At 42.0% G+C, this 23,422-nt stretch overlaps 24 non-coding genes across 24 annotated transcripts; all 24 read right to left on the bottom strand.

Annotated features, from left to right (window-relative positions):
• Nucleotides 1–5,157: 5,157 nt before the first annotated feature.
• TRNAS-UGA (transfer RNA serine (anticodon UGA)) lies at nt 5,158–5,239 on the bottom strand. Its single transcript has one exon. It is a non-coding gene; the product is annotated as a tRNA-Ser (tRNA).
• Nucleotides 5,240–5,525: 286 nt separating this feature from the next.
• Nucleotides 5,526–5,597, bottom strand: TRNAQ-UUG (transfer RNA glutamine (anticodon UUG)). The gene has a single exon. It is a non-coding gene; the product is annotated as a tRNA-Gln (tRNA).
• A 1,021-nt stretch (nt 5,598–6,618) lies between these two features.
• TRNAS-UGA (transfer RNA serine (anticodon UGA)) lies at nt 6,619–6,700 on the bottom strand. Its single transcript has one exon. It is a non-coding gene; the product is annotated as a tRNA-Ser (tRNA).
• Nucleotides 6,701–8,079: 1,379 nt separating this feature from the next.
• On the bottom strand, nt 8,080–8,161 carry TRNAS-UGA (transfer RNA serine (anticodon UGA)). The gene has a single exon. It is a non-coding gene; the product is annotated as a tRNA-Ser (tRNA).
• A 286-nt stretch (nt 8,162–8,447) lies between these two features.
• On the bottom strand, nt 8,448–8,519 carry TRNAQ-UUG (transfer RNA glutamine (anticodon UUG)). The gene has a single exon. It is a non-coding gene; the product is annotated as a tRNA-Gln (tRNA).
• Nucleotides 8,520–9,540: 1,021 nt separating this feature from the next.
• Nucleotides 9,541–9,622, bottom strand: TRNAS-UGA (transfer RNA serine (anticodon UGA)). Its single transcript has one exon. It is a non-coding gene; the product is annotated as a tRNA-Ser (tRNA).
• Nucleotides 9,623–11,001: 1,379 nt separating this feature from the next.
• TRNAS-UGA (transfer RNA serine (anticodon UGA)) lies at nt 11,002–11,083 on the bottom strand. The gene has a single exon. It is a non-coding gene; the product is annotated as a tRNA-Ser (tRNA).
• Nucleotides 11,084–11,369: 286 nt separating this feature from the next.
• Nucleotides 11,370–11,441, bottom strand: TRNAQ-UUG (transfer RNA glutamine (anticodon UUG)). The gene has a single exon. It is a non-coding gene; the product is annotated as a tRNA-Gln (tRNA).
• Nucleotides 11,442–12,462: 1,021 nt separating this feature from the next.
• Nucleotides 12,463–12,544, bottom strand: TRNAS-UGA (transfer RNA serine (anticodon UGA)). Its single transcript has one exon. It is a non-coding gene; the product is annotated as a tRNA-Ser (tRNA).
• A 286-nt stretch (nt 12,545–12,830) lies between these two features.
• On the bottom strand, nt 12,831–12,902 carry TRNAQ-UUG (transfer RNA glutamine (anticodon UUG)). The gene has a single exon. It is a non-coding gene; the product is annotated as a tRNA-Gln (tRNA).
• Nucleotides 12,903–13,923: 1,021 nt separating this feature from the next.
• Nucleotides 13,924–14,005, bottom strand: TRNAS-UGA (transfer RNA serine (anticodon UGA)). The gene has a single exon. It is a non-coding gene; the product is annotated as a tRNA-Ser (tRNA).
• A 286-nt stretch (nt 14,006–14,291) lies between these two features.
• Nucleotides 14,292–14,363, bottom strand: TRNAQ-UUG (transfer RNA glutamine (anticodon UUG)). Its single transcript has one exon. It is a non-coding gene; the product is annotated as a tRNA-Gln (tRNA).
• A 1,021-nt stretch (nt 14,364–15,384) lies between these two features.
• On the bottom strand, nt 15,385–15,466 carry TRNAS-UGA (transfer RNA serine (anticodon UGA)). Its single transcript has one exon. It is a non-coding gene; the product is annotated as a tRNA-Ser (tRNA).
• Nucleotides 15,467–15,752: 286 nt separating this feature from the next.
• TRNAQ-UUG (transfer RNA glutamine (anticodon UUG)) lies at nt 15,753–15,824 on the bottom strand. The gene has a single exon. It is a non-coding gene; the product is annotated as a tRNA-Gln (tRNA).
• A 1,020-nt stretch (nt 15,825–16,844) lies between these two features.
• Nucleotides 16,845–16,927, bottom strand: TRNAS-UGA (transfer RNA serine (anticodon UGA)). Its single transcript has one exon. It is a non-coding gene; the product is annotated as a tRNA-Ser (tRNA).
• Nucleotides 16,928–17,213: 286 nt separating this feature from the next.
• On the bottom strand, nt 17,214–17,285 carry TRNAQ-UUG (transfer RNA glutamine (anticodon UUG)). Its single transcript has one exon. It is a non-coding gene; the product is annotated as a tRNA-Gln (tRNA).
• A 1,021-nt stretch (nt 17,286–18,306) lies between these two features.
• TRNAS-UGA (transfer RNA serine (anticodon UGA)) lies at nt 18,307–18,388 on the bottom strand. The gene has a single exon. It is a non-coding gene; the product is annotated as a tRNA-Ser (tRNA).
• Nucleotides 18,389–18,674: 286 nt separating this feature from the next.
• Nucleotides 18,675–18,746, bottom strand: TRNAQ-UUG (transfer RNA glutamine (anticodon UUG)). Its single transcript has one exon. It is a non-coding gene; the product is annotated as a tRNA-Gln (tRNA).
• Nucleotides 18,747–19,766: 1,020 nt separating this feature from the next.
• On the bottom strand, nt 19,767–19,848 carry TRNAS-UGA (transfer RNA serine (anticodon UGA)). The gene has a single exon. It is a non-coding gene; the product is annotated as a tRNA-Ser (tRNA).
• Nucleotides 19,849–20,134: 286 nt separating this feature from the next.
• TRNAQ-UUG (transfer RNA glutamine (anticodon UUG)) lies at nt 20,135–20,206 on the bottom strand. The gene has a single exon. It is a non-coding gene; the product is annotated as a tRNA-Gln (tRNA).
• Nucleotides 20,207–21,227: 1,021 nt separating this feature from the next.
• Nucleotides 21,228–21,309, bottom strand: TRNAS-UGA (transfer RNA serine (anticodon UGA)). The gene has a single exon. It is a non-coding gene; the product is annotated as a tRNA-Ser (tRNA).
• Nucleotides 21,310–21,595: 286 nt separating this feature from the next.
• On the bottom strand, nt 21,596–21,667 carry TRNAQ-UUG (transfer RNA glutamine (anticodon UUG)). Its single transcript has one exon. It is a non-coding gene; the product is annotated as a tRNA-Gln (tRNA).
• Nucleotides 21,668–22,688: 1,021 nt separating this feature from the next.
• On the bottom strand, nt 22,689–22,770 carry TRNAS-UGA (transfer RNA serine (anticodon UGA)). Its single transcript has one exon. It is a non-coding gene; the product is annotated as a tRNA-Ser (tRNA).
• A 286-nt stretch (nt 22,771–23,056) lies between these two features.
• On the bottom strand, nt 23,057–23,128 carry TRNAQ-UUG (transfer RNA glutamine (anticodon UUG)). Its single transcript has one exon. It is a non-coding gene; the product is annotated as a tRNA-Gln (tRNA).
• Between the last annotated feature and the right edge of the window lie 294 nt (nt 23,129–23,422).

The raw sequence follows: 23,422 nt of genomic DNA, 5'->3' as shown, positions 1-23,422 counted from the left end.
TGTCTGACAACCGTGTCTCCTCATCGTCGGACACCTCTTTACACACTTCCACTACGTCAAGAAGGTCATCATCACCCACAGACTGTGACTGGTGGAAAACCTGGGCATCGGAAAATTGCTCAGCAGCAACCGGACAAGTGGTTTGTGACTGTGGGAAGGGTCCAGAAAACAGTTCCTCAGAGTATGCCGGTTCAAATGGCAAATTTTCCTGGGAGGGGGCAGACTGGGGGGGAGGAGGCTGAGGTGCAGGAGCTGGAGGAGTGGGGATTTCGGTGACATGGGTGGACTGCGTGGAAGACTGACTGGTGGTGGACAAATTGCTCGAAGCATTGTCAGCAATCCACGACATCACCTGTTCGCACTGTTCTGGCCTCAACAGTGCTCTACCACGAGTCCCAGTAACTTCAGACATGAACCTAGGGAGTGTAGCTCTGCGGCGTTCCCCTGCTCCCTCATCAGCAGGTGGTGTCTCACCCCGCCCAGGACCACGGCCTCTGACCCCTGCAGAAGTTGGACGCCCACGTCCCCGCCCTCGTCCTCTACCCCTAGCCCTCGGGTTAAACATTTTTAAAATGAGAGTTATAACTTTTTTTTTTTTTTTACTTCTTTTTGTTTTTTTTTGTGTTTTTTTGTGTTTTTTTTTTTTTTTTGTGTTTTTTGTTTTTTTTTGAGTTTTTAAAACCAAACAATCCTATCCTATTGCTATGGCTATTTTCTAGCCAAGTATCAAAGGAAGCACACTACTATGCCAGATGAGATGACACTGAGTTAGTGCCTAATAGAAATCCAACCCCTACTGAATTTTGCCACTTCGGCCTTTGCTATGGATATGTGCGCCACTAAGCGCAGAACACAGCGGTCGCAAGTCTCACTACAAATTGCTCAGAATTGGCAAGTACATGCACTGCAGAAACTACAGCCACCAGCAGATCAACCAGAAATCAAATATATAGAACGCTACTGTAGGCTTCAAGAAGCTGTTTGTATTCTCCTATGGCTATTTTCTAGCCAAGTATCAAAGGAAGCACACTACTATGCCAGATGAGATGACACTGAGTTATTGCCTAATAGAAATCCAACCCCTACTGAATTTTCCCACTTCGGCCTTTGCTATGGATATGTGCGCCACTAAGCGCAGAACACAGCGGTCGCAAGTCTCACTACAAATTGCTCAGAATTGGCAAGTACATGCACTGCAGAAACTACAGCCACCAGCAGATCAACCAGAAATCAAATATATAGAACGCTACTGTAGGCTTCAAGAAGCTGTTTGTATTCTCCTATGGCTATTTTCTAGCCAAGTATCAAAGGAAGCACACTACTATGCCAGATGAGATGACACTGAGTTATTGCCTAATAGAAATCCAACCCCTACTGAATTTTCCCACTTCGGCCTTTGCTATGGATATGTGCGCCACTAAGCGCAGAACACAGCGGTCGCAAGTCTCACTACAAATTGCTCAGAATTGGCAAGTACATGCACTGCAGAAACTACAGCCACCAGCAGATCAACCAGAAATCAAATATATAGAACGCTACTGTAGGCTTCAAGAAGCTGTTTGTATTCTCCTATGGCTATTTTCTAGCCAAGTATCAAAGGAAGCACACTACTATGCCAGATGAGATGACACTGAGTTATTGCCTAATAGAAATCCAACCCCTACTGAATTTTCCCACTTCGGCCTTTGCTATGGATATGTGCGCCACTAAGCGCAGAACACAGCGGTCGCAAGTCTCACTACAAATTGCTCAGAATTGGCAAGTACATGCACTGCAGAAACTACAGCCACCAGCAGATCAACCAGAAATCAAATATATAGAACGCTACTGTAGGCTTCAAGAAGCTGTTTGTATTCTCCTATGGCTATTTTCTAGCCAAGTATCAAAGGAAGCACACTACTATGCCAGATGAGATGACACTGAGTTATTGCCTAATAGAAATCCAACCCCTACTGAATTTTCCCACTTCGGCCTTTGCTATGGATATGTGCGCCACTAAGCGCAGAACACAGCGGTCGCAAGTCTCACTACAAATTGCTCAGAATTGGCAAGTACATGCACTGCAGAAACTACAGCCACCAGCAGATCAACCAGAAATCAAATATATAGAACGCTACTGTAGGCTTCAAGAAGCTGTTTGTATTCTCCTATGGCTATTTTCTAGCCAAGTATCAAAGGAAGCACACTACTATGCCAGATGAGATGACACTGAGTTATTGCCTAATAGAAATCCAACCCCTACTGAATTTTGCCACTTCGGCCTTTGCTATGGATATGTGCGCCACTAAGCGCAGAACACAGCGGTCGCAAGTCTCACTACAAATTGCTCAGAATTGGCAAGTACATGCACTGCAGAAACTACAGCCACCAGCAGATCAACCAGAAATCAAATATATAGAACGCTACTGTAGGCTTCAAGAAGCTGTTTGTATTCTCCTATGGCTATTTTCTAGCCAAGTATCAAAGGAAGCACACTACTATGCCAGATGAGATGACACTGAGTTATTGCCTAATAGAAATCCAACCCCTACTGAATTTTGCCACTTCGGCCTTTGCTATGGATATGTGCGCCACTAAGCGCAGAACACAGCGGTCGCAAGTCTCACTACAAATTGCTCAGAATTGGCAACTACATGCACTGCAGAAACTACAGCCACCAGCAGATCAACCAGAAATCAAATATATAGAACGCTACTGTAGGCTTCAAGAAGCTGTTTGTATTCTCCTATGGCTATTTTCTAGCCAAGTATCGAAGGAAGCACACTACTATGCCAGATGAGATGACACTGAGTTATTGCCTAATAGAAATCCAACCCCTACTGAATTTTCCCACTTCGGCCTTTGCTATGGATTTGTGCGCCACTAAGCGCAGAACACAGCGGTCGCAAGTCTCACTACAAATTGCTCAGAATTGGCAAGTACATGCACTGCAGAAACTACAGCCACCAGCAGATCAACCAGAAATCAAATATATAGAACGCTACTGTAGGCTTCAAGAAGCTGTTTGTATTCTCCTATGGCTATTTTCTAGCCAAGTATCAAAGGAAGCACACTACTATGCCAGATGAGATGACACTGAGTTATTGCCTAATAGAAATCCAACCCCTACTGAATTTTCCCACTTCGGCCTTTGCTATGGATATGTGCGCCACTAAGCGCAGAACACAGCGGTCGCAAGTCTCACTACAAATTGCTCAGAATTGGCAAGTACATGCACTGCAGAAACTACAGCCACCAGCAGATCAACCAGAAATCAAATATATAGAACGCTACTGTAGGCTTCAAGAAGCTGTTTGTATTCTCCTATGGCTATTTTCTAGCCAAGTATCAAAGGAAGCACACTACTATGCCAGATGAGATGACACTGAGTTATTGCCTAATAGAAATCCAACCCCTACTGAATTTTCCCACTTCGGCCTTTGCTATGGATATGTGCGCCACTAAGCGCAGAACACAGCGGTCGCAAGTCTCACTACAAATTGCTCAGAATTGGCAAGTACATGCACTGCAGAAACTACAGCCACCAGCAGATCAACCAGAAATCAAATATATAGAACGCTACTGTAGGCTTCAAGAAGCTGTTTGTATTCTCCTATGGCTATTTTCTAGCCAAGTATCAAAGGAAGCACACTACTATGCCAGATGAGATGACACTGAGTTATTGCCTAATAGAAATCCAACCCCTACTGAATTTTCCCACTTCGGCCTTTGCTATGGATATGTGCGCCACTAAGCGCAGAACACAGCGGTCGCAAGTCTCACTACAAATTGCTCAGAATTGGCAACTACATGCACTGCAGAAACTACAGCCACCAGCAGATCAACCAGAAATCAAATATATAGAACGCTACTGTAGGCTTCAAGAAGCTGTTTGTATTCTCCTATGGCTATTTTCTAGCCAAGTATCAAAGGAAGCACACTACTATGCCAGATGAGATGACACTGAGTTAGTGCCTAATAGAAATCCAACCCCTACTGAATTTTCCCACTTCGGTCTTTGCTATGGATATGTGTGCCACTAAGAGCTAAACACAACGGTAGCAAGTCCCCCTGCTAATTCCTCACAAAATGGTAATAGATGCAAATTAAAATAAAAAAAGTAGAACGTTATTGTAGCCCTAAGAAGGGCTGTTGGGTTCTTTGAGAATCACTCCTGCCTAACAGTAAGCTAATAGAACACCCTAACGCTTTCCCTGACCAGCAGCAGCTCTCTCCCTAGCGGCATCCAGAGACAGAATGATCCGAGCAGCGCGGCCAGCGGCTAGTCTATCCCAGGGTCACCTGATCTGGCCAGCCAACCACTGCTATCGACGTGTAAGGGTACCACGTCATGCTGGGTGGAGTGCAGAGTCTCCTGGCTTGTGATTGGCTCTGTTTCTGGCCGCCAAAAAGCAAAACGGCGGGAGCTGCCATTTTCTCGAGCGGGCGAAGTATTCGTCCGAGTAACGAGCAGTTTCGAGTACCCTAATGCTCGACCGAGCATCAAGCTCAGACGAGCATGTTCGCTCATCTCTAAATACCACCCCCAGCTTTTGGAACCTTAAACCTCTGAGATGGCAGGCAAAAGCATAGTTGCCAGAAAAGTTTATGGCCCAGTTGGAGAACAATATGAAAGTGGTGGGAGGTAACTGTCTTCTTCAATTGCAAGGGGTGAAGGGAATTGTCTTATGTGTTCACAGTAGCTTCCTGTCAAGAAAGAAGGGGAACAAAAGCCACACAAAATGATGAAATGTTTAAGGACATGAAATCAGAAAACATGTTTCAATTTCAAACAATTAACATTTGGAAAAGCTTATTTTTCACTAGGATGACCAATTTTGTAAAAATCTTGTTCTATAGGCTTTCTAAAGGTGCTGTGGTCATACGACAAGGGTTGTCTTAAAATCATCTCCGAATCTGTCTTATAATCACATTACTGTATCCTTTGCCTGGTAATGGGGTAGAAATTAAAAAAGACCCCTAAAGCTATATACAGGCAGACATTTAAAGCTTATCATTCGGAAGGCGCTACACATTTTGCAAGTCAAAAGCTACTTCATAGCTTTTTGCAAAAGGGATTGTACTTTCTCATCTCTGGAAACTTGCACGCTGGACAGAGGGGTTCAAAGAGAAAGATTTAGTCTAGCAATGCTATGCTCTAAGGACAGAAAACTTAGATGTAGTCGGCAGGATTTGAACCTGCGCGGGGAGACCCCAATGGATTTCAAGTCCATCGCCTTAACCACTCGGCCACGACTACTACATGCAGGAAGCCAGATGCATGGGTTTCATTCCCTTTGCTACACAGCTTAACATCCTAGATCAGGGTTGATTGTTCCCCAAGCACTCTGTTTGAATGGGAGTCTTCTGGCTGCACTAAGAAGTAAACTGATGGTTTCATTGGGAAAACCATAGACGTGCAGAAGAGTGTCCCTTTTGAACCTTTTATCAGCATGTTTGGGGTCATGAAATAAAGGTCTTGATTTTTAACTCAATCTCTGCCCCAAAAGTCATGAAAACAATCTTTGGCTGAAGGAATTTCTTAAAGGTTCCACCGAGATTTGAACTCAGATCGCTGGATTCAAAGTCCAGAGTGCTAACCGTTACACCATGGAACCTTACAGTGTGTGGGCACGGGGAGGCATTAGTTCCATGACAAGCCTTGGCAACGCGATGACCTTGATCAAATTGCGTATGATGTTGGAAACAGGGTGAGTACTGCTGTCCAAAACAACAGAGATCACACGATGGTAGCTTATATGGGTTTCCTGCCGGGAAGGAAAAAAATCATAGCGTCCAAATCATAGGGTTTTGCAATGTAACCGCTTTTCTAATATAATGTTATCAAAAATGTCAACATTTGATATGACTCTTCTTTAGTATGTCCATTTTTCACAGGACATGTTCATCCCAGCCCTTCTGTGTCATTGGACAATCAACTTCTAGATCTTTCAAACTGCTCCTGAGTTACCTCTCAATATTTCGCTAAACTTTTAGAATACCACCCCCAGCTTTTGGAACCTTAAACCTCTGAGATGGCAGGCAAAAGCATAGTTGCCAGAAAAGTTTATGGCCCAGTTGGAGAACAATATGAAAGTGGTGGGAGGTAACTGTCTTCTTCAATTGCAAGGGGTGAAGGGAATTGTCTTATGTGTTCACAGTAGCTTCCTGTCAAGAAAGAAGGGGAACAAAAGCCACACAAAATGATGAAATGTTTAAGGACATGAAATCAGAAAACATGTTTCAATTTCAAACAATTAACATTTGGAAAAGCTTATTTTTCACTAGGACGACCAATTTTGTAAAAATCTTGTTCTATAGGCTTTCTAAAGGTGCTGTGGTCATACGACAAGGGTTGTCTTAAAATCATCTCCGAATCTGTCTTATAATCACATTACTGTATCCTTTGCCTGGTAATGGGGTAGAAATTAAAAAAGACCCCTAAAGCTATATACAGGCAGACATTTTAAGCTTATCATTCGGAAGGCGCTACACATTTTGCAAGTCAAAAGCTACTTCATAGCTTTTTGCAAAAGGGATTGTACTTTCTCATCTCTGGAAACTTGCACGCTGGACAGAGGGGCTCAAAGAGAAAGATTTAGTCTAGCAATGCTATGCTCTAAGGACAGAAAACTTAGACGTAGTCGGCAGGATTTGAACCTGCGCGGGGAGACCCCAATGGATTTCAAGTCCATCGCCTTAACCACTCGGCCACGACTACTACATGCAGGAATTCAGATGCATGGGTTTCATTCCCTTTGCTACACAGCTTAACATCCTAGATCAGGGTTGATTGTTCCCCAAGCACTCTGTTTGAATGGGAGTCTTCTGGCTGCACTAAGAAGTAAACTGATGGTTTCATTGGGAAAACCATAGACGTGCAGAAGAGTGTCCCTTTTGAACCTTTTATCAGCATGTTTGGGGTCATGAAATAAAGGTCTTGATTTTGAACTCAATCTATGCCCCAAAAGTCATGAAAACAATCTTTGGCTGAAGGAATTTCTTAAAAGTTCCACCGAGATTTGAACTCGGATCGCTGGATTCAAAGTGCAGAGTGCTAACCGTTACACCATGGAACCTTACAGTTTGTGGGCACGGGGAGGCATTAGTTCCATGACAAGCCTTCACAACGCGATGACCTTGATCAAATTGCGTATGATGTTGGAAACAGGGTGAGTACTGCTGTCCAAAACAACAGAGATCACACGATGGTAGCTTATATGGGTTTCCTGCCGGGAAGGAAAAAAATCATAGCGTCCAAATCATAGGGTTTTGCAATGTAACCGCTTTTCTAATATAATGTTATCAAAAATGTCGACATTTGACATAACTCTTCTTTAGTATGTCCATTTTTCACAGGACATGTTCATCCCAGCCCTTCTGTGTCATTGGACAATCAACTTCTAGATCTTTCAAACTGCTCCTGAGTTACCTCTCAATATTTCGCTAAACTTTTAGAATACCACCCCCAGCTTTTGGAACCTTAAACCTCTGAGATGGCAGGCAAAAGCATAGTTGCCAGAAAAGTTTATGGCCCAGTTGGAGAACAATATGAAAGTGGTGGGAGGTAACTGTCTTCTTCAATTGCAAGGGGTGAAGGGAATTGTCTTATGTGTATACAGTACCTTCCTGTCAAGAAAGAAGGGGAACAAAAGCCACACAAAATGATGAAATGTTTAAGGACATGAAATCAGAAAACATGTTTCAATTTCAAACAATTAACATTTGGAAAAGCTTATTTTTCACTAGGATGACCAATTTTGTAAAAATCTTGTTCTATAGGCTTTCTAAAGGTGCTGTGGTCATACGACAAGGGTTGTCTTAAAATCATCTCCGAATCTGTCTTATAATCACATTACTGTATCCTTTGCCTGGTAATGGGGTAGAAATTAAAAAAGACCCCTAAAGCTATATACAGGCAGACATTTAAAGCTTATCATTCGGAAGGCGCTACACATTTTGCAAGTCAAAAGCTACTTCATAGCTTTTTGCAAAAGGGATTGTACTTTCTCATCTCTGGAAACTTGCACGCTGGACAGAGGGGTTCAAAGAGAAAGATTTAGTCTAGCAATGCTATGCTCTAAGGACAGAAAACTTAGACGTAGTCGGCAGGATTTGAACCTGCGCGGGGAGACCCCAATGGATTTCAAGTCCATCGCCTTAACCACTCAGCCACGACTACTACATGCAGGAAGCCAGATGCATGGGTTTCATTCCCTTTGCTACACAGCTTAACATCCTAGATCAGGGTTGATTGTTCCCCAAGCACTCTGTTTGAATGGGAGTCTTCTGGCTGCACTAAGAAGTAAACTGATGGTTTCATTGGGAAAACCATAGACGTGCAGAAGAGTGTCCCTTTTGAACCTTTTATCAGCATGTTTGGGGTCATGAAATAAAGGTCTTGATTTTTAACTCAATCTCTGCCCCAAAAGTCATGAAAACAATCTTTGGCTGAAGGAATTTCTTAAAGGTTCCACCGAGATTTGAACTCGGATCGCTGGATTCAAAGTCCAGAGTGCTAACCGTTACACCATGGAACCTTACAGTCTGTGGGCACGGGGAGGCATTAGTTCCATGACAAGCCTTGGCAACGCGATGACCTTGATCAAATTGCGTATGATGTTGGAAACAGGGTGAGTACTGCTGTCCAAAACAACAGAGATCACACGATGGTAGCTTATATGGGTTTCCTGCCGGGAAGGAAAAAAATCATAGCGTCCAAATCAAAGGGTTTTGCAATGTAACCGCTTTTCTAATATAATGTTATCAAAAATGTCAACATTTGATATGACTCTTCTTTAGTATGTCCATTTTTCACAGGACATGTTCATCCCAGCCCTTCTGTGTCATTGGACAATCAACTTCTAGATCTTTCAAACTGCTCCTGAGTTACCTCTCAATATTTCGCTAAACTTTTAGAATACCACCCCCAGCTTTTGGAACCTTAAACCTCTGAGATGGCAGGCAAAAGCATAGTTGCCAGAAAAGTTTATGGCCCAGTTGGAGAACAATATGAAAGTGGTGGGAGGTAACTGTCTTCTTCAATTGCAAGGGGTGAAGGGAATTGTCTTATGTGTTCACAGTAGCTTCCTGTCAAGAAAGAAGGGGAACAAAAGCCACACAAAATGATGAAATGTTTAAGGACATGAAATCAGAAAACATGTTTCAATTTCAAACAATTAACATTTGGAAAAGCTTATTTTTCACTAGGATGACCAATTTTGTAAAAATCTTGTTCTATAGGCTTTCTAAAGGTGCTGTGGTCATACGACAAGGGTTGTCTTAAAATCATCTCCGAATCTGTCTTATAATCACATTACTGTATCCTTTGCCTGGTAATGGGGTAGAAATTGAAAAAGACCCCTAAAGCTATATACAGGCAGACATTTAAAGCTTATCATTCGGAAGGCGCTACACATTTTGCAAGTCAAAAGCTACTTCATAGCTTTTTGCAAAAGGGATTGTACTTTCTCATCTCTGGAAACTTGCACGCTGGACAGAGGGGTTCAAAGAGAAAGATTTAGTCTAGCAATGCTATGCTCTAAGGACAGAAAACTTAGACGTAGTCGGCAGGATTTGAACCTGCGCGGGGAGACCCCAATGGATTTCAAGTCCATCGCCTTAACCACTCGGCCACGACTACTACATGCAGGAAGCCAGATGCATGGGTTTCATTCCCTTTGCTACACAGCTTAACATCCTAGATCAGGGTTGATTGTTCCCCAAGCACTCTGTTTGAATGGGAGTCTTCTGGCTGCACTAAGAAGTAAACTGATGGTTTCATTGGGAAAACCATAGACGTGCAGAAGAGTGTCCCTTTTGAACCTTTTATCAGCATGTTTGGGGTCATGAAATAAAGGTCTTGATTTTGAACTCAATCTCTGCCCCAAAAGTCATGAAAACAATCTTTGGCTGAAGGAATTTCTTAAAAGTTCCACCGAGATTTGAACTCGGATCGCTGGATTCAAAGTCCAGAGTGATAACCGTTAAACCATTGAACCTTACAGTTTGTGGGCACGGGGAGGCATTAGTTCCATGACAAGCCTTGGCAACGCGATGACCTTGATCAAATTGCGTATGATGTTGGAAACAGGGTGAGTACTGCTGTCCAAAACAACAGAGATCACACGATGGTAGCTTATATGGGTTTCCTGCCGGGAAGGAAAAAAATCATAGCGTCCAAATCATAGGGTTTTGCAATGTAACCGCTTTTCTAATATAATGTTATCAAAAATGTCGACATTTGACATAACTCTTCTTTAGTATGTCCATTTTTCACAGGACATGTTCATCCCAGCCCTTCTGTGTCATTGGACAATCAACTTCTAGATCTTTCAAACTGCTCCTGAGTTACCTCTCAATATTTCGCTAAACTTTTAGAATACCACCCCCAGCTTTTGGAACCTTAAACCTCTGAGATGGCAGGCAAAAGCATAGTTGCCAGAAAAGTTTATGGCCCAGTTGGAGAACAATATGAAAGTGGTGGGAGGTAACTGTCTTCTTCAATTGCAAGGGGTGAAGGGAATTGTCTTATGTGTTCACAGTAGCTTCCTGTCAAGAAAGAAGGGGAACAAAAGCCACACAAAATGATGAAATGTTTAAGGACATGAAATCAGAAAACATGTTTCAATTTCAAACAATTAACATTTGGAAAAGCTTATTTTTCACTAGGATGACCAATTTTGTAAAAATCTTGTTCTATAGGCTTTCTAAAGGTGCTGTGGTCATACGACAAGGGTTGTCTTAAAATCATCTCCGAATCTGTCTTATAATCACATTACTGTATCCTTTGCCTGGTAATGGGGTAGAAATTAAAAAAGACCCCTAAAGCTATATACAGGCAGACATTTAAAGCTTATCATTCGGAAGGCGCTACACATTTTGCAAGTCAAAAGCTACTTCATAGCTTTTTGCAAAAGGGATTGTACTTTCTCATCTCTGGAAACTTGCACGCTGGACAGAGGGGTTCAAAGAGAAAGATTTAGTCTAGCAATGCTATGCTCTAAGGACAGAAAACTTAGACGTAGTCGGCAGGATTTGAACCTGCACGGGGAGACCCCAATGGATTTCAAGTCCATCGCCTTAACCACTCGGCCACGACTACTACATGCAGGAAGCCAGATGCATGGGTTTCATTCCCTTTGCTACATAGCTTAACATCCTAGATCAGGGTTGATTGTTCCCCAAGCACTCTGTTTGAATGGGAGTCTTCTGGCTGCACTAAGAAGTAAACTGATGGTTTCATTGGGAAAACCATAGACGTGCAGAAGAGTGTCCCTTTTGAACCTTTTATCAGCATGTTTGGGGTCATGAAATAAAGGTCTTGATTTTTAACTCAATCTCTGCCCCAAAAGTCATGAAAACAATCTTTGGCTGAAGGAATTTCTTAAAGGTTCCACCGAGATTTGAACTCGGATGGCTGGATTCAAAGTCCAGAGTGCTAACCGTTACACCATGGAACCTTACAGTCTGTGGGCATGGGGAGGCATTAGTTCCATGACAAGCCTTGGCAACGCAATGACCTTGATCAAATTGCGTATGATGTTGGAAACAGGGTGAGTACTGCTGTCCAAAACAACAGAGATCACACGATGGTAGCTTATATGGGTTTCCTGCCGGGAAGGAAAAAAATCATAGCGTCCAAATCATAGGGTTTTGCAATGTAACCGCTTTTCTAATATAATGTTATCAAAAATGTCAACATTTGACATGACTCTTCTTTAGTATGTCCATTTTTCACAGGACATGTTCATCCCAGCCCTTCTGTGTCATTGGACAATCAACTTCTAGATCTTTCAAACTGCTCCTGAGTTACCTCTCAATATTTCGCTAAACTTTTAGAATACCACCCCCAGCTTTTGGAACCTTAAACCTCTGAGATGGCAGGCAAAAGCATAGTTGGCAGAAAAGTTTATGGCCCAGTTGGAGAACAATATGAAAGTGGTGGGAGGTAACTGTCTTCTTAAATTGCAAGGGGTGAAGGGAATTGTCTTATGTGTTCACAGTAGCTTCCTGTCAAGAAAGAAGGGGAACAAAAGCCACACAAAATGATGAAATGTTTAAGGACATGAAATCAGAAAACATGTTTCAATTTCAAACAATTAACATTTGGAAAAGCTTATTTTTCACTAGGACGACCAATTTTGTAAAAATCTTGTTCTATAGGCTTTCTAAAGGTGCTGTGGTCATACGACAAGGGTTGTCTTAAAATCATCTCTGAATCTGTCTTATAATCACATTACTGTATCCTTTGCCTGGTAATGGGGTAGAAATTAAAAAAGACCCCTAAAGCTATATACAGGCAGACATTTAAAGCTTATCATTCGGAAGGCGCTACACATTTTGCAAGTCAAAAGCTACTTCATAGCTTTTTGCAAAAGGGATTGTACTTTCTCATCTCTGGAAACTTGCACGCTGGACAGAGGGGTTCAAAGAGAAAGATTTAGTCTAGCAATGCTATGCTCTAAGGACAGAAAACTTAGACGTAGTCGGCAGGATTTGAACCTGCGCGGGGAGACTCCAATGGATTTCAAGTCCATCGCCTTAACCACTCGGCCATGACTACTACATGCAGGAAGCCAGATGCATGGGTTTCATTCCCTTTGCTACACAGCTTAACATCCTAGATCAGGGTTGATTGTTCCCCAAGCACTCTGTTTGAATGGGAGTCTTCTGGCTGCACTAAGAAGTAAACTGATGGTTTCATTGGGAAAACCATAGACGTGCAGAAGAGTGTCCCTTTTGAACCTTTTATCAGCATGTTTGGGGTCATGAAATAAAGGTCTTGATTTTTAACTCAATCTCTGCCCCAAAAGTCATGAAAACAATCTTTGGCTGAAGGAATTTCTTAAAAGTTCCACCGAGATTTGAACTCGGATCGCTGGATTCAAAGTCCAGAGTGCTAACCGTTACACCATGGAACCTTACAGTTTGTGGGCACGGGGAGGCATTAGTTCCATGACAAGCCTTGGCAACGCGATGACCTTGATCAAATTGCGTATGATGTTGGAAACAGGGTGAGTACTGCTGTCCAAAACAACAGAGATCACACGATGGTAGCTTATATGGGTTTCCTGCCGGGAAGGAAAAAAATCATAGCGTCCAAATCATAGGGTTTTGCAATGTAACCGCTTTTCTAATATAATGTTATCAAAAATGTCGACATTTGACATAACTCTTCTTTAGTATGTCCATTTTTCACAGGACATGTTCATCCCAGCCCTTCTGTGTCATTGGACAATCAACTTCTAGATCTTTCAAACTGCTCCTGAGTTACCTCTCAATATTTCGCTAAACTTTTAGAATACCACCCCCAGCTTTTGGAACCTTAAACCTCTGAGATGGCAGGCAAAAGCATAGTTGCCAGAAAAGTTTATGGCCCAGTTGGAGAACAATATGAAAGTGGTGGGAGGTAACTGTCTTCTTAAATTGCAAGGGGTGAAGGGAATTGTCTTATGTGTATACAGTACCTTCCTGTCAAGAAAGAAGGGGAACAAAAGCCACACAAAATGATGAAATGTTTAAGGACATGAAATCAGAAAACATGTTTCAATTTCAAACAATTAACATTTGGAAAAGCTTATTTTTCACTAGGACGACCAATTTTGTAAAAATCTTGTTCTATAGGCTTTCTAAAGGTGCTGTGGTCATACGACAAGGGTTGTCTTAAAATCATCTCCGAATCTGTCTTATAATCACATTACTGTATCCTTTGCCTGGTAATGGGGTAGAAATTAAAAAAGACCCCTAAAGCTATATACAGGCAGACATTTAAAGCTTATCATTCGGAAGGCGCTACACATTTTGCAAGTCAAAAGCTACTTCATAGCTTTTTGCAAAAGGGATTGTACTTTCTCATCTCTGGAAACTTGCACGCTGGACAGAGGGGTTCAAAGAGAAAGATTTAGTCTAGCAATGCTATGCTCTAAGGACAGAAAACTTAGACGTAGTCGGCAGGATTTGAACCTGCGCGGGGAGACCCCAATGGATTTCAAGTCCATCGCCTTAACCACTCGGCCACGACTACTACATGCGGGAAGCCAGATGCATGGGTTTCATTCCCTTTGCTACACAGCTTAACATCCTAGATCAGGGTTGATTGTTCCCCAAGCACTCTGTTTGAATGGGAGTCTTCTGGCTGCACTAAGAAGTAAACTGATGGTTTCATTGGGAAAACCATAGACGTGCAGAAGAGTGTCCCTTTTGAACCTTTTATCAGCATGTTTGGGGTCATGAAATAAAGGTCTTGATTTTTAACTCAATCTCTGCCCCAAAAGTCATGAAAACAATCTTTGGCTGAAGGAATTTCTTAAAGGTTCCACCGAGATTTGAACTCAGATCGCTGGATTCAAAGTCCAGAGTGCTAACCGTTACACCATTGAACCTTACAGTCTGTGGGCACGGGGAGGCATTAGTTCCATGACAAGCCTTGGCAACGCGATGACCTTGATCAAATTGCGTATGATGTTGGAAACAGGGTGAGTACTGCTGTCCAAAACAACAGAGATCACACGATGGTAGCTTATATGGGTTTCCTGCCGGGAAGGAAAAAAATCATAGCGTCCAAATCATAGGGTTTTGCAATGTAACCGCTTTTCTAATATAATGTTATCAAAAATGTCAACATTTGACATGACTCTTCTTTAGTATGTCCATTTTTCACAGGACATGTTCATCCCAGCCCTTCTGTGTCATTGGACAATCAACTTCTAGATCTTTCAAACTGCTCCTGAGTTACCTCTCAATATTTCGCTAAACTTTTAGAAAACCACCCCCAGCTTTTGGAACCTTAAACCTCTGAGATGGCAGGCAAAAGCATAGTTGGCAGAAAAGTTTATGGCCCAGTTGGAGAACAATATGAAAGTGGTGGGAGGTAACTGTCTTCTTAAATTGCAAGGGGTGAAGGGAATTGTCTTATGTGTTCACAGTAGCTTCCTGTCAAGAAAGAAGGGGAACAAAAGCCACACAAAATGATGAAATGTTTAAGGACATGAAATCAGAAAACATGTTTCAATTTCAAACAATTAACATTTGGAAAAGCTTATTTTTCACTAGGACGACCAATTTTGTAAAAATCTTGTTCTATAGGCTTTCTAAAGGTGCTGTGGTCATACGACAAGGGTTGTCTTAAAATCATCTCCGAATCTGTCTTATAATCACATTACTGTATCCTTTGCCTGGTAATGGGGTAGAAATTAAAAAAGACCCCTAAAGCTATATACAGGCAGACATTTAAAGCTTATCATTCGGAAGGCGCTACACATTTTGCAAGTCAAAAGCTACTTCATAGCTTTTTGCAAAAGGGATTGTACTTTCTCATCTCTGGAAACTTGCATGCTGGACAGAGGGGCTCAAAGAGAAAGATTTAGTCTAGCGATGCTATGCTCTAAGGACAGAAAACTTAGACGTAGTCGGCAGGATTTGAACCTGCGCGGGGAGACCCCAATGGATTTCAAGTCCATCGCCTTAACCACTCGGCCACGACTACTACATGCAGGAAGCCAGATGCATGGGTTTCATTCCCTTTGCTACACAGCTTAACATCCTAGATCAGGGTTGATTGTTCCCCAAGCACTCTGTTTGAATGGGAGTCTTCTGGCTGCACTAAGAAGTAAACTGATGGTTTCATTGGGAAAACCATAGACGTGCAGAAGAGTGTCCCTTTTGAACCTTTTATCAGCATGTTTGGGGTCATGAAATAAAGGTCTTGATTTTTAACTCAATCTCTGCCCCAAAGGTCATGAAAATAATCTTTGGCTGAAGGAATTTTTTAATGGTTCCACCAAGATTTGAACTCAGATCGCTGGATTCAAAGTCCAGAGTGCTAACCGTTACACCATGGAACCTTACAGTCTGTGGGCACGGGGAGGCATTAGTTCCATGACAAGCCTTGGCAACGCGATGACCTTGATCAAATTGCGTATGATGTTGGAAACAGGGTGAGTACTGCTGTCCAAAACAACAGAGATCACACGATGGTAGCTTATATGGGTTTCCTGCCGGGAAGGAAAAAAATCATAGCGTCCAAATCATAGGGTTTTGCAATGTAACCGCTTTTCTAATATAATGTTATCAAAAATGTCAACATTTGACATGACTCTTCTTTAGTATGTCCATTTTTCACAGGACATGTTCATCCCAGCCCTTCTGTGTCATTGGACAATCAACTTCTAGATCTTTCAAACTGCTCCTGAGTTACCTCTCAATATTTCGCTAAACTTTTAGAATACCACCCCCAGCTTTTGGAACCTTAAACCTCTGAGTTGGCGGCAAAAGCATAGTTGCCAGAAAAGTTTATGGCCCAGTTGGAGAACAATATGAAAGTGGTGGGAGGTAACTGTCTTCTTCAATTGCAAGGGGTGAAGGAAATTGTCTTATGTGTTCACAGTAGCTTCCTGTCAAGAAAGAAGGGGAACAAAAGCCACACAAAATGATGAAATGTTTAAGGACATGAAATCAGAAAACATGTTTCAATTTCAAACAGTTAACATTTGGAAAAGCTTATTTTTCACTAGGACGACCAATTTTGTAAAAATCTTGTTCTATAGGCTTTCTAAAGGTGCTGTGGTCATACGACAAGGGTTGTCTTAAAATCATCTCCGAATCTGTCTTATAATCACATTACTGTATCCTTTGCCTGGTAATGGGGTAGAAATTAAAAAAGACCCCTAAAGCTATATACAGGCAGACATTTAAAGCTTATCATTCGGAAGGCGCTACACATTTTGCAAGTCAAAAGCTACTTCATAGCTTTTAGCAAAAGGGATTGTACTTTCTCATCTCTGGAAACTTGCACGCTGGACAGAGGGGTTCAAAGAGAAAGATTTAGTCTAGCAATGCTATGCTCTAAGGACAGAAAACTTAGACGTAGTCGGCAGGATTTGAACCTGCGCGGGGAGACCCCCAATGGATTTCAAGTCCATCGCCTTAACCACTCGGCCACGACTACTACATGCAGGAATCCAGATGCATGGGTTTCATTCCCTTTGCTACACAGCTTAACATCCTAGATCAGGGTTGATTGTTCCCCAAGCACTCTGTTTGAATGGGAGTCTTCTGGCTGCACTAAGAAGTAAACTGATGGTTTCATTGGGAAAACCATAGACGTGCAGAAGAGTGTCCCTTTTGAACCTTTTATCAGCATGTTTGGGGTCATGAAATAAAGGTCTTGATTTTTAACTCAATCTCTGCCCCAAAAGTCATGAAAACAATCTTTGGCTGAAGGAATTTCTTAAAGGTTCCACCGAGATTTGAACTCGGATCGCTGGATTCAAAGTCCAGAGTGCTAACCGTTACACCATGGAACCTTACAGTCTGTGGGCACGGGGAGGCATTAGTTCCATGACAAGCCTTGGCAACGCGATGAACTTAATCAAATTGCGTATGATGTTGGAAACAGGGTGAGTACTGCTGTCCAAAACAACAGAGATCACACGATGGTAGCTTATATGGGTTTCCTGCCGGGAAGGAAAAAAATCATAGCGTCCAAATCATAGGGTTTTGCAATGTAACCGCTTTTCTAATATAATGTTATCAAAAATGTCAACATTTGACATGACTCTTCTTTAGTATGTCCATTTTTCACAGGACATGTTCATCCCAGCCCTTCTGTGTCATTGGACAATCAACTTCTAGATCTTTCAAACTGCTCCTGAGTTACCTCTCAATATTTCGCTAAACTTTTAGAATACCACCCCCAGCTTTTGGAACCTTAAACCTCTGAGATGGCAGGCAAAAGCATATTTGCCAGAAAAGTTTATGGCCCAGTTGGAGAACAATATGAAAGTGGTGGGAGGTAACTGTCTTCTTCAATTGCAAGGGGTGAAGGGAATTGTCTTATGTGTTCACAGTAGCTTCCTGTCAAGAAAGAAGGGGAACAAAAGCCACACAAAATGATGAAATGTTTAAGGACATGAAATCAGAAAACATGTTTCAATTTCAAACAATTAACATTTGGAAAAGCTTATTTTTCACTAGGACGACCAATTTTGTAAAAATCTTGTTCTATAGGCTTTCTAAAGGTGCTGTGGTCATACGACAAGGGTTGTCTTAAAATCATCTCCGAATCTGTCTTATAATCACATTACTGTATCCTTTGCCTGGTAATGGGGTAGAAATTAAAAAAGACCCCTAAAGCTATATACAGGCAGACATTTAAAGCTTATCATTCGGAAGGCGCTACACATTTTGCAAGTCAAAAGCTACTTCATAGCTTTTTGCAAAAGGGATTGTACTTTCTCATCTCTGGAAACTTGCACGCTGGACAGAGGGGTTCAAAGAGAAAGATTTAGTCTAGCAATGCTATGCTCTAAGGACAGAAAACTTAGACGTAGTCGGCAGGATTTGAACATGCGCGGGGAGACCCCAATGGATTTCAAGTCCATCGCCTTAACCACTCGGCCACGACTACTACATGCAGGAAGCCAGATGCATGGGTTTCATTCCCTTTGCTACACAGCTTAACATCCTAGATCAGGGTTGATTGTTCCCCAAGCACTCTGTTTGAATGGGAGTCTTCTGGCTGCACTAAGAAGTAAACTGATGGTTTCATTGGGAAAACCATAGACGTGCAGAAGAGTGTCCCTTTTGAACCTTTTATCAGCATGTTTGGGGTCATGAAATAAAGGTCTTGATTTTTAACTCAATCTCTGCCCCAAAAGTCATGAAAACAATCTTTGGCTGAAGGAATTTCTTAAAGGTTCCACCGAGATTTGAACTCGGATCGCTGGATTCAAAGTCCAGAGCGCTAACCGTTACACCATGGAACCTTACAGTTTGTGGGCACGGGGAGACATTAGTTCCATGACAAGCCTTGGCAACGCGATGACCTTGATCAAATTGCGTATGATGTTGGAAACAGGGTGAGTACTGCTGTCCAAAACAACAGAGATCACACGATGGTAGCTTATATGGGTTTCCTGCCGGGAAGGAAAAAAATCATAGCGTCCAAATCATAGGGTTTTGCAATGTAACCGCTTTTCTAATATAATGTTATCAAAAATGTCAACATTTGACATGACTCTTCTTTAGTATGTCCATTTTTCACAGGACATGTTCATCCCAGCCCTTCTGTGTCATTGGACAATCAACTTCTAGATCTTTCAAACTGCTCCTGAGTTACCTCTCAATATTTCGCAAAACTTTTAGAATACCACCCCCAGCTTTTGGAACCTTAAACCTCTGAGTTGGCGGCAAAAGCAAAGTTGCCAGAAAAGTTTATGGCCCAGTTGGAGAACAATATGAAAGTGGTGGGAGGTAACTGTCTTCTTCAATTGCAAGGGGTGAAGGAAATTGTCTTATGTGTTCACAGTAGCTTCCTGTCAAGAAAGAAGGGGAACAAAAGCCACACAAAATGATGAAATGTTTAAGGACATGAAATCAGAAAACATGTTTCAATTTCAAACAATTAACATTTGGAAAAGCTTATTTTTCACTAGGACGACCAATTTTGTAAAAATCTTGTTCTATAGGCTTTCTAAAGGTGCTGTGGTCATACGACAAGGGTTGTCTTAAAATCATCTCCGAATCTGTCTTATAATCACATTACTGTATCCTTTGCCTGGTAATGGGGTAGAAATTAAAAAAGACCCCTAAAGCTATATACAGGCAGACATTTAAAGCTTATCATTCGGAAGGCGCTACACATTTTGCAAGTCAAAAGCTACTTCATAGCTTTTTGCAAAAGGGATTGTACTTTCTCATCTCTGGAAACTTGCACGCTGGACAGAGGGGTTCAAAGAGAAAGATTTAGTCTAGCAATGCTATGCTCTAAGGACAGAAAACTTAGACGTAGTCGGCAGGATTTGAACCTGCGCGGGGAGACCCCAATGGATTTCAAGTCCATCGCCTTAACCACTCGGCCACGACTACTACATGCAGGAAACCAGATGCATGGGTTTCATTCCCTTTGCCACACAGCTTAACATCCTAGATCAGGGTTGATTGTTCCCCAAGCACTCTGTTTGAATGGGAGTCTTCTGGCTGCACTAAGAAGTAAACTGATGGTTTCATTGGGAAAACCATAGACGTGCAGAAGAGTGTCCCTTTTGAACCTTTTATCAGCATGTTTGGGGTCATGAAATAAAGGTCTTGATTTTTAACTCAATCTCTGCCCCAAAAGTCATGAAAACAATCTTTGGCTGAAGGAATTTCTTAAAGGTTCCACCGAGATTTGAACTCGGATCGCTGGATTCAAAGTCCAGAGTGCTAACCGTTACACCATGGAACCTTACAGTCTGTGGGCACGGGGAGGCATTAGTTCCATGACAAGCCTTGGCAACACGATGAACTTAATCAAATTGCGTATGATGTTGGAAACAGGGTGAGTACTGCTGTCCAAAACAACAGAGATCACACGATGGTAGCTTATATGGGTTTCCTGCCGGGAAGGAAAAAAATCATAGCGTCCAAATCATAGGGTTTTGCAATGTAACCGCTTTTCTAATATAATGTTATCAAAAATGTCAACATTTGACATGACTCTTCTTTAGTATGTCCATTTTTCACAGGACATGTTCATCCCAGCCCTTCTGTGTCATTGGACAATCAACTTCTAGATCTTTCAAACTGCTCCTGAGTTACCTCTCAATATTTCGCTAAACTTTTAGAATACCACCCCCAGCTTTTGGAACCTTAAACCTCTGATATGGCAGGCAAAAGCATAGTTGCCAGAAAAGTTTATGGCCCAGTTGGAGAACAATATGAAAGTGGTGGGAGGTAACTGTCTTCTTCAATTGCAAGGGGTGAAGGAAATTGTCTTATGTGTTCACAGTAGCTTCCTGTCAAGAAAGAAGGGGAACAAAAGCCACACAAAATGATGAAATGTTTAAGGACATGAAATCAGAAAACATGTTTCAATTTCAAACAATTAACATTTGGAAAAGCTTATTTTTCACTAGGACGACCAATTTTGTAAAAATCTTGTTCTATAGGCTTTCTAAAGGTGCTGTGGTCATACGACAAGGGTTGTCTTAAAATCATCTCCGAATCTGTCTTATAATCACATTACTGTATCCTTTGCCTGGTAATGGGGTAGAAATTAAAAAAGACCCCTAAAGCTATATACAGGCAGACATTTAAAGCTTATCATTCGGAAGGCGCTACACATTTTGCAAGTCAAAAGCTACTTCATAGCTTTTTGCAAAAGGGATTGTACTTTCTCATCTCTGGAAACTTGCACGCTGGACAGAGGGGTTCAAAGAGAAAGATTTAGTCTAGCAATGCTATGCTCTAAGGACAGAAAACTTAGACGTAGTCGGCAGGATTTGAACCTGCGCGGGGAGACCCCAATGGATTTCAAGTCCATCGCCTTAACCACTCGGCCACGACTACTACATGCAGGAAGCCAGATGCATGGGTTTCATTCCCTTTGCTACACAGCTTAACATCCTAGATCAGGGTTGATTGTTCCCCAAGCACTCTGTTTGAATGGGAGTCTTCTGGCTGCACTAAGAAGTAAACTGATGGTTTCATTGGGAAAACCATAGACGTGCAGAAGAGTGTCCCTTTTGAACCTTTTATCAGCATGTTTGGGGTCATGAAATAAAGGTCTTGATTTTTAACTCAATCTCTGCCCCAAAAGTCATGAAAACAATCTTTGGCTGAAGGAATTTCTTAAAGGTTCCACCGAGATTTGAACTCGGATCGCTGGATTCAAAGTCCAGAGTGCTAACCGTTACACCATGGAACCTTACAGTCTGTGGGCACGGGGAGGCATTAGTTCCATGACAAGCCTTGGCAACGCGATGAACTTAATCAAATTGCGTATGATGTTGGAAACAGGGTGAGTACTGCTGTCCAAAACAACAGAGATCACACGATGGTAGCTTATATGGGTTTCCTGCCGGGAAGGAAAAAAATCATAGCGTCCAAATCATAGGGTTTTGCAATGTAACCGCTTTTCTAATATAATGTTATCAAAAATGTCAACATTTGACATGACTCTTCTTTAGTATGTCCATTTTTCACAGGACATGTTCATCCCAGCCCTTCTGTGTCATTGGACAATCAACTTCTAGATCTTTCAAACTGCTCCTGAGTTACCTCTCAATATTTCGCTAAACTTTTAGAATACCACCCCCAGCTTTTGGAACCTTAAACCTCTGAGATGGCAGGCAAAAGCATAGTTGCCAGAAAAGTTTATGGCCCAGTTGGAGAACAATATGAAAGTGGTGGGAGGTAACTGTCTTCTTCAATTGCAAGGGGTGAAGGAAATTGTCTTATGTGTTCACAGTAGCTTCCTGTCAAGAAAGAAGGGGAACAAAAGCCACACAAAATGATGAAATGTTTAAGGACATGAAATCAGAAAACATGTTTCAATTTCAAACAATTAACATTTGGAAAAGCTTATTTTTCACTAGGACGACCAATTTTGTAAAAATCTTGTTCTATAGGCTTTCTAAAGGTGCTGTGGTCATACGACAAGGGTTGTCTTAAAATCATCTCCGAATCTGTCTTATAATCACATTACTGTATCCTTTGCCTGGTAATGGGGTAGAAATTAAAAAAGACCCCTAAAGCTATATACAGGCAGACATTTAAAGCTTATCATTCGGAAGGTGCTACACATTTTGCAAGTCAAAAGCTACTTCATAGCTTTTTGCAAAAGGGATTGTACTTTCTCATCTCTGGAAACTTGCACGCTGGACAGAGGGGTTCAAAGAGAAAGATTTAGTCTAGCAATGCTATGCTCTACGGACAGAAAGCTTAGACGTAGTCGGCAGGATTTGAACCTGCGCGGGGAGACCCCAATGGATTTCAAGTCCATCGCCTTAACCACTCGGCCACGACTACTACATGCAGGAAGCCAGATGCATGGGTTTCATTCCCTTTGCTACACAGCTTAACATCCTAGATCAGGGTTGATTGTTCCCCAAGCACTCTGTTTGAATGGGAGTCTTCTGGCTGCACTAAGAAGTAAACTGATGGTTTCATTGGGAAAACCATAGACGTGCAGAAGAGTGTCCCTTTTGAACCTTTTATCAGCATGTTTGGGGTCATGAAATAAAGGTCTTGATTTTTAACTCAATCTCTGCCCCAAAAGTCATGAAAACAATCTTTGGCTGAAGGAATTTCTTAAAGGTTCCACCGAGATTTGAACTCGGATCGCTGGATTCAAAGTCCAGAGTGCTAACCGTTACACCATGGAACCTTACAGTCTGTGGGCACGGGGAGGCATTAGTTCCATGACAAGCCTTGGCAACGCGATGACCTTGATCAAATTGCGTATGATGTTGGAAACAGGGTGAGTACTGCTGTCCAAAACAACAGAGATCACACGATGGTAGCTTATATGGGTTTCCTGCCGGGAAGGAAAAAAATCATAGCGTCCAAATCATAGGGTTTTGCAATGTAACCGCTTTTCTAATATAATGTTATCAAAAATGTCAACATTTGACATGACTCTTCTTTAGTATGTCCATTTTTCACAGGACATGTTCATCCC

Source organism: Engystomops pustulosus, chromosome 7 (assembly GCF_040894005.1).
Source record: "Engystomops pustulosus chromosome 7, aEngPut4.maternal, whole genome shotgun sequence".
In the NCBI taxonomy this organism is placed as follows: Eukaryota; Metazoa; Chordata; class Amphibia; order Anura; family Leptodactylidae; genus Engystomops; species Engystomops pustulosus.
The sequence above is the reverse complement of the archived record's forward strand: the minus strand, read 5'-3'. Positions and strand labels throughout refer to the sequence as shown.